Genomic DNA, 12,328 nt, shown 5'->3' on the forward strand with positions numbered 1-12,328 from the left:
AGAGGTGTTCAGAGCCAGGCAAGCACTTCATTTTGATAGAACCCAAGATGTTTGCTAGGGAGCTGGAGGAAATTTGGGGTGGCGGGGAGATGGGTGTCCCAGCAGCTGAGAAATACCAGTGAATGATCTGCTCCAATGGACATTTCTAGTCCATCAGCTCCAAACGCTTAGGAAAATTTTTTGGGTTGTTTCTGACCCCATCAGATCCCGAACTAGTAACCATCTGTCCCATGGCCACCTTCTCCAGGAAGGGCTCTATGATTAGCCCCAAACACACACTGGGTTAACTCAGATTCTTTCCACCTCATTTCTGTACTGTGAGTGTTTGTGGTACTCATGCTGATTATCTGCCTCTCCCACCTCTCCTGTTCACCTTACTCAACTGCAGAATCAGGTGTATCCTCTCACACAGACTCCCTTGGGGCTTGAGTAAGCGTTCTACCTCCTACAGACTTGATTAAACTTGCGGGTTGACTAAGCAGCTCCCATGCAGTGCCTGATTCCCCTGACTGCCTCAGTTTTCCTTTCTGCAAAATGGGACTAACATCACTAGAGGAAAGCATTCCCCACAAGATGAATGTTAGAACTTTGAAACATGGCCCTGGGAAATGGACTGCCCACTTTTGTGATAATACCCCCTCAGTACTGAGCGGTCAGATCTGATACTTTGGGACATCTGAGAAACGTGCTCATCCATGCAGGGAAGAGCCAGAGGGAGTCAAAACACATTCAGGATGGGGTGTTTCAGTTCCCAAGAGTATTGTGGACTTGAGTCCTTCTCTCGAGATGGGATCCAAAGTTGAGTGTCAGGACTGGGGTTCATGCTTCCTGGTGCTCTCAAAGATATGTCTGTGTATACTTTACCTTGAGCACGTCTCCAATTGCAGCTCTCTGGGGTGAACAAAAACTCAGATTTCCAGAAATATCAGATGAAAGGGAGATTTGGAGGACTGGAAAAGTCCCATTGATGCATGCCATGGTTGTGTTTGTTGTCTTCAACGTCATGAGTGGCCCAGCCTGTGACTCCTGGCTCCTCCTTGTAGAGCTAGATCTAACAGAGAGAAGGTTTCTATCCACAAAACGGACTGAGAGTGCTCCCTGTCTGTGTCTGGTAGGTTTGCCCAACGTCCACCCTCCTGGAGTTCTCTCCACCTCTACCACACAAGCACACACACACACACACACACACACACACACACATACATATGCATGCACACACAAGCAAAGACACACATGTGCCCACACACACTTGCACAAGCACACACCCATGCACCTCACTTCGATGACTCAGTGCTCCCAGCCCTGGTATTTGCTTACAGCAGTAAGGCAGGAGAACACCCTGCCTTGGTTGGAGCCCATTTTTTTTCTCATACAAGAGCGGCTCCCTCCACGTTTCCAGGTGCAGCTGCAATCCCAAAGCTTTTAAACTTGAGAATCGTGCTCCCTGCTGGCTGCCAGAGATGGTTTTGTGTCAGGGTTTTGTTTTATGTGTGTGCTTTTTAACAAGGCTAGATTTTAACATCTTTCAAAACAAGCACCGTACGCACACGAACACACACACACACACACACACACACACACACTCCCCCCCCCCAATCTGGTAATTCTTTGGTCTCTACTCTCTGGACAGGTTATTCCAAAATTCTTCTGGGCTTGAATGATCTGGGTATTTGAAATTAGAATGCATATGGAAAGATTACAGTATTGGATATGTTTGTCAGAGTTGTGGCATTTGTTAAGCACTTACTAAGGACCACAGACTGGGATAGTTACAGACACAGTTTCTGTTTCACATGGAGGACAAATATTAATCTCCATTTCACAGATGAAGAAACTGAGGCACAGAGAAATTAAGTGACTTGACCAAGGTCACACAGCAGTAAAGGCAGAGCTGGGATCAGAACCCAGGTCTCTTGACTCCCAGTTCTGTAAATTAGGCCACACTGCTTCTCATAGGGAAGGCTGAGAGAATCTGTGCTTCTCATCTTCCCAGCAATAATTCCCATAAAAGCACAAAACACAAACACACACCCTCACTCTTGAAGTGTGCCCAAGATACCAGAACCAAGAGAACACGTATCTCTCCTTTCATTCCTGATCTGTCAGTCTCCTTTCGTCGTGGAAGGAAACATTGAAGTGGGGCAAGGAAGAGAAGCAAAGCGGAGGAGAGGTGGATAGGAAGGAAGGGCATGAAGACTGTTTTCCTTCAGTAAGCTGGGCACATGCAAATTATGCTTTGCTGTAGATATGCCGGAGTCTTGAAGGAGATTCAAACTTTTCATGTTCACACACGCTGGAAGGCTCAGATCTCTGACCTTTTTAAAATCCATTTCAAGTCTCATCTCTCAGAGATTTAAACAAAAGAATTTGACCTAAAGGGCATCTCTCCTTTCCTTCTTTATGAGAACAGGAGAGGGAGAAGGGATATGGATGAAGAAAGTGAATTAATTGGATCTCAAAAATGAGGGGGTGAGATGGTGGAGAAGGAGCTGGTAGTGGGAGATTTGGGTGGGAGAGTGGCAGGAGGGTACAAGGGCAAGGAACGAGGCAAAATCAAATCTTTTTCCTCCTTTTAAATTTCACTTGCTTCTGGAGGCTGACTCGGTCAAAGGGGAGAGAGAAAGGCAGGCATTATTGTTTGGCTCATTTCAACTAATCAGTGGCATCCCTGAGCTCTGATCTTCTCAGTCTTCACATACTTTCTTCCCTCCCTTGTCTGCAGAACACGAGGGGCAGCCCCGATTTTCCAGGGCCCCAGATTTCCAACCTGCTGGTCCTCCAGAGAGAGGCTGCTGGAGGGCCAGGGACTGTGAGGAAATCAGCAATTCACTAATAATAATGATAATGATAAAATAATGATAATAGTATTTGTAAAGCTCTTACTGTGTGCCAAGCATTGCATTAAGTGCTGGGGTAGATATAAGATAATCAGGTCCCATATGGGGCTCACAGCCTAAGTAGGAGGGAGAACAGGAATTAAATCCCCTTTTTGCAGATGAGGGCACTGATTCCCAGAGAACTTAACTTCACACAGCAAGACAAGTGGTGGAGCAGGGATTAGACCCTGGTCCTCTGACTCCCAGGCCCATGCTCTTTCCATTAAGCCACATGGCTAAGAATTAGTGACAATTTTAGCCTGATTTCATTGAGGGAATTCAGGACCCCGGATGCTATCAGTTTCATCATGCCTCTGACATCTCTCTAAATGGGGACAGTTACCGACCCTCAGGGCAGAACTTTCCAGGGCCACATCAGAAGGGCCAATACAATGGGAGTGATAGGAACTATTGCCCCAAATAATTTCCTGCTCCCATATTTGGTTGGAGCAAGGTTGGTCACCTGAGTCTAACGGCAGTGGAAAGAGTGGGAGAACTGTTAATCAGTGATATTTAGTGAGCGTTTATTGTGTGCAGCGCACTGTACTAAGTGCTTGGGGGAGTACAACATAACAGAGTTGATAGACATCTTCCCTGCCCACAAGGAACTGTCCCACCCTACCCCTGCTCCACCACTGCCCCTGTCCTACCCCATGCTCAAGAAGCATCATTGGTGACTTCTCCCATGTGCTGCAGGCCGGGAGGACCACTGGGATTTAGAGCAGGAGTCTGTCATTGGAAAACCAAGGTGGATATCGATCTACTTTCTCTCTGCTTCAATTTCAGCACTCAGACTCTAGCAATGCCTCTATTCCTCTGCCTTTTCATGCCTCATCTCTGTTCCTCTCCTGCTCCATATCTGCATCTCCGACTTTCCCCCTGGCTCTTCCAAACTCGCTTCTTTCCTTCTCCCTTGTCAGAAAGAAGGTTTTGAGGAAGCTGGCAGCTAGAGCTGGATGCAATTACCAGCTTGACCCCGACTCCATGCGGTGATTGTGGCAACCCTGGGTTAAAACTGTTTTTTGTTTTGTTTCGTCTCATTAAATGGTATTTGTTAAGCACTTACTATGTGTCAAGCACTCTTCTAAGCTCTGGGATAGAAACATGTTAATTAGGTTGGACACAGTCCCTGTCCCTCATGGGGCTCAGAATCTACATAGATCTGAGAACTGGTATTTAATCCCCAGTTTACAAGAGAGGAAAGTGAGGCATAGAGAAGTAAAATGATTTGCCCTAGGTCACCCAGCAAGCAATTGGTGACCTAGGGCAAATCATTTTACTAGGGCAGATCCGGGGTTAGAACCCAGGTCCTCTGTCTCCTAGGTCTGTGCTTCTCCCTTTAGATCACTCTCTTCCCCTTTCCACATGGTGCTCACAGTCTTAATCCCCGTTTTTCAGATGAGGTAACTGAAATACAGAGAAGTTAACTTGTCCAAGGTCACAGAGCAGGCAAGTATTGAGAAGCAGCATTGTCTAGTGGGTAGAGCATGGGCCTAGAAGTTAGAAGGACCTGGGTTCTAATTCCGGCTCCTCCACTTATCTGCTGTGCAAACTTGGGCATGTCATTTAACTGCTCTGTGCCTCCGTTCCCTCGTCTATAAAATGAGGATAAGACTGTGAGCCACATGTGAGACATGAACTTTGTCCAACCTGATTAACTTGTATCTACCCGAGCACTTAAAACAATGCCTGTCACATAGTAAGACCTTAACAAATGCCATTTTTTTAAAAAAGTGGCAGAACCAGGATTAGAACCCAGTCGTCTTACCTCCCAGACCCATGTTCTTTCCACTAGGCCATGATGCTTCTCTAAGTTGGGACTTCTCCTCCAGGAAGCCTTCCCTGACAAATAATATTCACCCTGTCCCACTCCCCACAGCACTTATGGACATACCCTTAGTCTCTGCCGCTTCTCTTATCTGAAATTCAATTTAATGTATGTCTCCCTGACTAGATCTTAAGCTCTTTAAGAGCAGGGATCATGTCAACCAACTCTATCATATTGTACTCTTTCAACCGGTTACTTAGTATAGTGCTTTACATAGAGTAAGAATTCAATAAATATCATCAATTGATTGATAAAAAGAGGGGAGATGGCCTTCCTGGAACCACATGGGTACTCAGTCCTGAATCAAAGAAGGAATCTGGGGGTCCTGAACTCCTCAGCAAGCCCCCTCTGTCATCCAGAGCAGGGAGATGGGGAACAAACAAGCAAAGTTTCTTTCTGGCAAGGGTGTTCTGCTGCTCCTCTGAATTTATCACCCCACCTCTCCAGGTTTAATTGCAGTTGCACAATTCATTTGGAGGGCAAATAAAACCTTGATCTACGTAGGTCTGAAGTAGTCTATAAACCAGGTCTTTCTGTAGACCCAAGAACCAGAGTGGGGGTGGGAAAGTGAAAGGGGGCTCTGGGATATAGGGAAAGCCATTTACCAGGGGATGGTAACCAGGCGATGGGTCCCAGGAAGCCGCATCCCTTTCACATCCTTGGGAGCAGAAGCTCATAGTGGAAAGAGCAGGGTACTGGGACAGAGAGGTCCTGGGATCTAATCCCAGTCCTGGCACTTGTCTGTTTTGTGATCTTGGGAAAATCACTTAAATTTTCTGAGCCTAGGTTTTCTCATCTGCTAAATAGGGGTTCAATACCTGTTCTGCCTTCCCCTTAGACTGTGAGCCCCGTGTGGGACAGGGACTGTTTCCAACCAGATTACCATGTACCCACCCAAGTGCCTAATACAGTGCTTGGCATATAGTAAGCTCTTAAAAAAAGTTACAGTTATTATTAATTATTAAGGAACAGGAGGAACTGGAAAAAACCATACTCTGAGCTGATTGAACACTATGCCTGAATCTCCCCATTTTCTCCAGTTTCTGCCCCCAGCTGCACATGTCTTGAGAGAGAATAGAATCTGTTAGCATGTAAATTCATTGTGGGCAGGGAACATGACACTTGACTACTCTGTACTTCCCATAAGCCTACTAATCAGTCATTCAGTCAGTCAATCATATTTATTGAGCACTTACTGTGTGCAGAGCATTTGGGAGAATACAGTATGGCATTATAACAGACATACTCCCTGCCCACAACGAGCTTACAGTCTAGAGGGGGAGATTTCCTGCATTAGCATAAATAAATAAATTACAGATATATACAGAAGTGCCATGGGGCTGGGAATGGGGATGAATAAAGGGAGCAGGTCAGGGTGATGCAAAAGGGAGTTGAAAAAAGGGAAAGAGGGCTTACTCAGGGAAGGCTTCTTGGAGATGACGTACCTTCAATAAGGCTTTGAAGGGGGTGAGAGCAATTGTCTGTCTGATATGAGGAAGGAGGCCAGAGACAGGATGTGGGCGAGAGGTCAGTGGCGAGGTAGAAGATATCGAGATACAGTGAGAAGTTTAGCATTAGGGGAACAAAGTGTGTAGGCTGGGCTGTAATAGGAGAGTAGTGAGAGGAGGTAGGAGGGGCGAGGTTATTGAGTGGGTGCTTAATAAATGGAATGGGTGCTCAATTAATACTTTCTTCTGCTGCTGCAGTTAGACCTAAGGGAGAGAGAGTCCTGAGGCTGCAGGGGAAATTTGTGGGCTATTCTGTGGCTAGCTCTTTCTGACCGACAGTCTCTAGGACTGTTTCCTTCTCTATGCACTGTTGGTCCTTGAGACCAGAGCTGGGAGCCTGGAAATGCAGGATGATAGGACTGGGGGCATGTGTGGGTCTCTGATCTCCCAACTGCTTTCTAATCTTTCTCTCCTGTTGTGACTAACTGACCTGTATCTAACATCTGCTCTGGCTTCTTCTTGGTGGCCCCAGAATTAGGTCCCGAGGCAGCTACAAGGCAGGGCCAGGGCCAGGAGTTCCATGGGCACAAGCAGGGGAAAATGACCAGAGTAATATTCATTCAATAGTATTTATTGAGCGCTTACTATGTGCAGAGCACTGTACTAAGCGCTTGGGATGAACAAGTCAGCAACAGATAGTCCCTGCCGTTTGACGGGCTTACAGTCTAATCAGGGGAGATGGACAGACAAGAACAATGGCAATAAATAGAGTCAAGGGGAAGAACATCTCGTAAAAACAATGGCAACTAAATAGAATCAAGGCGATGTACAATTCATTAACAAAATAAATAGGGTAATGGAAATATATACAGTTGAGCGGACGAGTACAGTGCTGTGGGGATGGGAAGGGAGAGGTGGAGGAGCAGAGGGAAAAGGGGAAAAAGAGGGTTTAGCTGCGGAGAGGTAAAGGGGGGGTGGCAGAGGGAGTAGAAGGAGAAGAGGAGCTCAGTCTGGGAAGGCCTCTTGGAGGAGGTGAGTTTTAAGTAGGGTTTTGAAGAGGGAAAGAGAATCAGTTTGGCGGGGGTGAGGAGGGAGGGCGTTCCAGGACCGCGGGAGGACGTTGCCCAGGGGTCGACGGCGGGATAGGCGAGACCGAGGGACAGTGAGGAGATGGGCGGCAGAGGAGCGGAGCGTGCGGGGTGGGTGGTAGAAAGAGAGAAGGGAGGAGAGGTAGGAAGGGGCAAGGTGATGTAGAGCCTTGAAGCCTAGAGTGAGGAGTTAATATGGACCCAATGAGGCTTTTGAGTGTCCTTTAGACTTGAGGCACAAGACTGATTTTGTTTTTTTGTTTTTACAGTATTTCTAAAGCACTTACTATGTACCAAGCACTGTACTAAGTGCTGGGGTTAGATACAAATTAGTCAGGTTGGACATGGTACTTGTCTGGTCACATGGGGCGATCCAATCAGCCTTCTAGAATCCCAGTGCCTGAAAGGATCTGGAGAGGTCATGTGGTCCAGCTCTCTGTCTCTAATCAATGATGTTTTTAGGGCATTTACTGTGTGCAGAGCTCTGTACTAAACACCTGGTACACGAGGAGCTTTCACTCTCCAGGCAGATGAATGTCCAAACCATCTAGACAGATGGGGTGTCTGTTCCTTTCTTCAAAATCTGCAGAAACAGGGACTTCATCACCTTCCTGGAAGTCTGCCGCAGGATTTGATCTTCCTGAAAGGAACTTCCTATGTGATACAACTGAAATTACTCCTGCTGTAATTCAAGCCCCTTTCCCCCCACTGATACCACAAGACAACAGAGTAAGAACAGCTCTTTAGCCCTTCCCCAAGAAACTTTTCATAGGCTGGAGGCCAGTGACTCAGTGTCCCTTCAGTCAAGTCAGACACCCAGCTTTCCTTCTCCTTTTCTTGAACAATCTTTTTCCATTCCTTACGTCACTGTTGTCAATCTATTCGAGGCCTAACTGATGGGCTGCACTTGGTGCTTAAAGCTCAGTGTGACCCAAACTGGGCCCAGAATTTGGCAAAGGGTCTGATCACTACATCTTCCCAACTCCTGCCCATCAACCTGGTTACTCTGATCTTTCTTAGGTACAGGATACTCAAGGAACCCGGCCCCTTCTGGAGTCTGCACTCTTCTCTGGTCAAATGCGGTCTTCCCTTTGGATTTGATTTTCAACATTAAATGTGCACCTGAGAGCTGAGAAGTGCAGAGGAGGGTGGGCAGGAGGGCTTCCAGGAGGAGGTGGCTTCCTGACTCTTGCAGGATCAATGACAGAATACTTGATGAAAAATGGAACAATGCAATTTCTAAAGTCTAGCAGCATCACCACGGGGGCAGTGAAGGAAGGACCTGGGGAGATGAGCCCAAGGAGCGGGTGGAAGGGGGGGAGGCACTTCCCAAGTCTCCTCTCTGACAATGACTCCCTGAAGCACCGGTCTGCAAAGTCATTAAGTTCTTAGACCTCTCTATATGGTAAGCTCCTTCATTGTCCTCTCCCTAGTACTTAGTACAGTCCTCTGCACACAGTAAACACTCAATAAGTACCATTGACTGACTGATTGATCTTCACTTTCAAACCCAAAGAAGGAGAGTCTGGACCCCTCCGTTCATTAGAAAAGGAAAAGGGATGCTTGAAATAGGGAAAAAAAAACGAGCATTAACCGAAGCCTCATTCATGATTTCATCAATGCTCTCTTTGAGGTGGACAAAACTAGACTCTAATATGGTGAATGTATGTTGTGGTCCTAGCAAGGGGAGAGAGGCAGGTCAGAGATCGGCAATTTCATTTAATATATTAAACCCCACAGCAGGCTTGGAGCCAGATTAATAACACTAGCGAGCTCAGAAATACCGGTAAATATATATATGTATTTATTTATTTATATATGTTGTGTTCATGGGGACTGCACTTTGATTCATAAGTAGGCCCTTTCACCGGGCTTTATTAAATACAAATAAAATACACAGTCTATTGCAAAAGCCCAGGAGGTACTGAAAAAAGCCGATCAGCCAGGACTGGCAATGTGTCTTGTTCACTTGTCCTGCATTCTGAAGCTTTCTAGGAGAATCTGAAGTCTGGCTGTTTAGCGGGGTGCCTGTGAGAGGGACCTTAGGGCCAAAGCCCCCTCTCCTGCTCCCCTTTGCCCCTGCCCCAACTACCGGGCTCAGCTGCTGTAGATCTGATGAGACACACCTCAGAGATCCATTTCTCCTTGCTGAAAGAGACTTTATCTGCAGGGATGTGAGACACAACTTCAGTTGTCTAGGTGCTTGGTAAGTTATTATTATTATCATTATTATTATTACTGTGGTATTTAAGTAGGTACTTTTTATGGTATTTAAGCGCTTATTATGTGCCAGGCACTATACTAACCTCTGGGATAGATATAATAGATATAAATTAATCAGATTGGACACAATCCATGCCCCACATCGGGCTCACGGACTTGATTCACATTTTACGGTGTGGCTTACCGGAAAGAGCAAAGGCTTGGGAGTCAGAAGTCATGGGTTCCAATCCCGGCTCTGCCACTTGTCAGTTCTGTGACTTTGGACAAGCCACTTAGCTTCTCTGTGCCTTAGTTACCTCATCTGTAAAATGGAGATTGATTGTGAGCCCCACGTGGGACAACCTGATTACCTTATATCTACCCCAGAGCTTAGAATAGTGCTTGTCACATAGTAAATGCTTCACAAATACCATCATCTTTATTATTATTATTTTACAGATGAGGTGACTGAGAAACAGAGAAGTGAAGGGACTTGCTCAAGATCACAGAGCAGATGAGAAACAGAGCCAGGATTAGGACTCAGATCCTTATGACTCCCAGGCCCAGGATCTATCCACGAGGCCACACTGCTTCCTTTTATTCAATGGGGTACCAGCAAGAGGGACCTCTGGGGCCAAGGGCTCCCCTCTGCCCCTGATCCATCTCCTGAACGCAGGTGCTTTAGTTCTGATGAGATACACCTCAGAAATCCACTTATCCTTGCTAGAGGAGACTTGATCTGCAGGGGTGTGAGACACAACTTCAGTCATCTAGGTGCTTGGAAAGTCATTATTATTATTGTATTTGTTATGTTTATACTTTTTATGGTATTTTTTAAGCGCTTACCAAGTACCAGGCACTATACTAAGCATTGGGTAGATACAAGCCAATCAGGTTGGACAAAATCCCTGTCCTACATGGGGCTCACAGTCTTAATCCCCATTATACAGATGAGGTGATTCAGGCAGAGAGAAGTAAAGTGACTTGCCTAAGGTGACCCAACAGGGGAATGATAAATTAGAACCCAGAGCCTTCTGACTCCCAGGCCCGTGCTATCCACTAGGTCATGCTGTTTCTCTTTGTATAATGTGTCAAACACTTTCCTTAGCACTGAGGCAGATACAAGTTAATCAGGTTGGACTCAGCCCCTGTCCCACATGAGGCTCACACTCTAAGTAGGAGAGAGAACAGGTAATGAATCTCGATTCTACAGATAAGGGAACTGAGGCAGAGAAAAGTTAAGTGTCTTGCCTAAAGTCACACAGCAGACACATGACAGAGATGGGATAAGAACCTAGATGCTCTGACTCCTAGGCCCGGGGTTCTTCCACTAGACCATGCTGCTCCATTATCCCAGAACCACCCCTGAGCAGCTCCAAGTTGGCCAAGATGCTTGCTAGTGTCTCCTGGCTGAGTCTGCTGGCATCTTGCTTTTCCTTAAATGGTGTACCGCTGACTCTCTGAAGAGCCTGAAAAACAGGATTCACAGTCACCTGGGTTGGGTGGTTTTAGTATTTCCCATAGGGAGGCAGAGGATGGAACCAGATGACTTCTCAAGGTCCGTACGGCTATGTGTCCCACTGGTCTGCCGATGTTAGGTGGCCACTTCCAATCCCGAGATTGTCATTGACATGGCACAAGTTAACAACAGTAATTGCTACTCCAGGGGAGCAGGGTGGTCCAGGGGACGGGGGTGGCCTGAGGGTCCCAGTCAGAAAAGTGGATATGAATCAGTGGTTACTGCTGCCAGTAAGGGAGCAGGAAGCTGCATGGCAGCAGCTCTTTGCCTTGAGAAGCAATGTGGCCTAGTGGAAAGAGCATGGGCCTGGGTGTCAAAGGACCTGGGTTCTAATGCTAATTCCACTCCAACTGGCTGTGTGACCTTGGGTGAATCACTTAACTTCTCTGTTCAGAGAGGTTCCTCATCTGTAGATTGGGGATTCAATTCCTGTCCTCCTTTCCCTTTAGAATGGGAGCCCCGGGTCAGACAGAGATTATGTCTTGATCCAGTGATCTTGAATCTACCCTGGGATTTAGATCAGTGCTTGGCACATAGTAAGGGCTTAACAATTAGCCCCAGTTTTCTCATAGTTATCAGTGTCCTCACTAGGGAGTCCTGCAGCACTCTGCTGTGATAGGCAAGGACTCCTTCTCCACAGACAACTGAAGCTGAGTCCCAGAAGCAACCAGATCCTTGAGACGAACTGCAGTGGCAACTGTTGGACTTTGAATTTGCTTCACATTCCTCTCTTCCCCTATCCCTTTATCTTTACCTTAGTTAGTCCTCACCCCATCCCCCGTGAGATAGGGTGAGGTAGTCCCTACCATCCCTATTCTACGGGAGACATAAACAAGTTACAGAGAGGTCACAGTGGCCCCCCCATACTGTAAGCTCATTGTGGGCAAGGAACAGGCCTCCTAATTCTGTTGTATTGGACTCTCCCAAATGCTTAGTACAGTGCTCTGCATATAGTAAGCTCTTAGTAAACACCATTGATAATGATGATGAGCACACCTATGACAGAGCTGGGTGGGATTTGAACCCTTATCTCCCAAATTTGAGACTCACATACTCTATTCTAGGCCACAGAGTTGCTCCCCTCACATTTCCCCTCAATCAATCCTATTTATTGAGCACTTTCCACACAGAACACTGCACTAAGCATTTGGGAGAGCACACTATAAAATACATATATGTGACGATATAAGATATAAGAGTTACAATGTATTCTTCCCTCTTCCCAAAGTCCCCTGGGTCTCTGGCAAATGGTCATCAACAAGACTCCTGTCAGCAGGAACTCAGAGTTGCATTAAGACCGGGTACCTTCGCTCTCTGGGTCAGATCAGCAAAGCAGAGTCTGCCCCAAGAGAGAGGTCTCCCAGATC

General features: G+C 46.6%; 1 protein-coding gene across 1 annotated transcript in view; it reads left to right on the forward strand.

Moving 5' to 3' along the window:
* CELF4 (CUGBP Elav-like family member 4) overlaps window positions 1–12,328 on the forward strand; it is a 601,922-nt gene that overhangs the window by 227,759 nt on the left and 361,835 nt on the right. The window lies entirely within an intron of this gene.

The sequence above is a fragment of the Ornithorhynchus anatinus genome, chromosome 3 (genome assembly GCF_004115215.2).
Source record: "Ornithorhynchus anatinus isolate Pmale09 chromosome 3, mOrnAna1.pri.v4, whole genome shotgun sequence".
In the NCBI taxonomy this organism is placed as follows: domain Eukaryota; kingdom Metazoa; phylum Chordata; class Mammalia; order Monotremata; family Ornithorhynchidae; genus Ornithorhynchus; species Ornithorhynchus anatinus.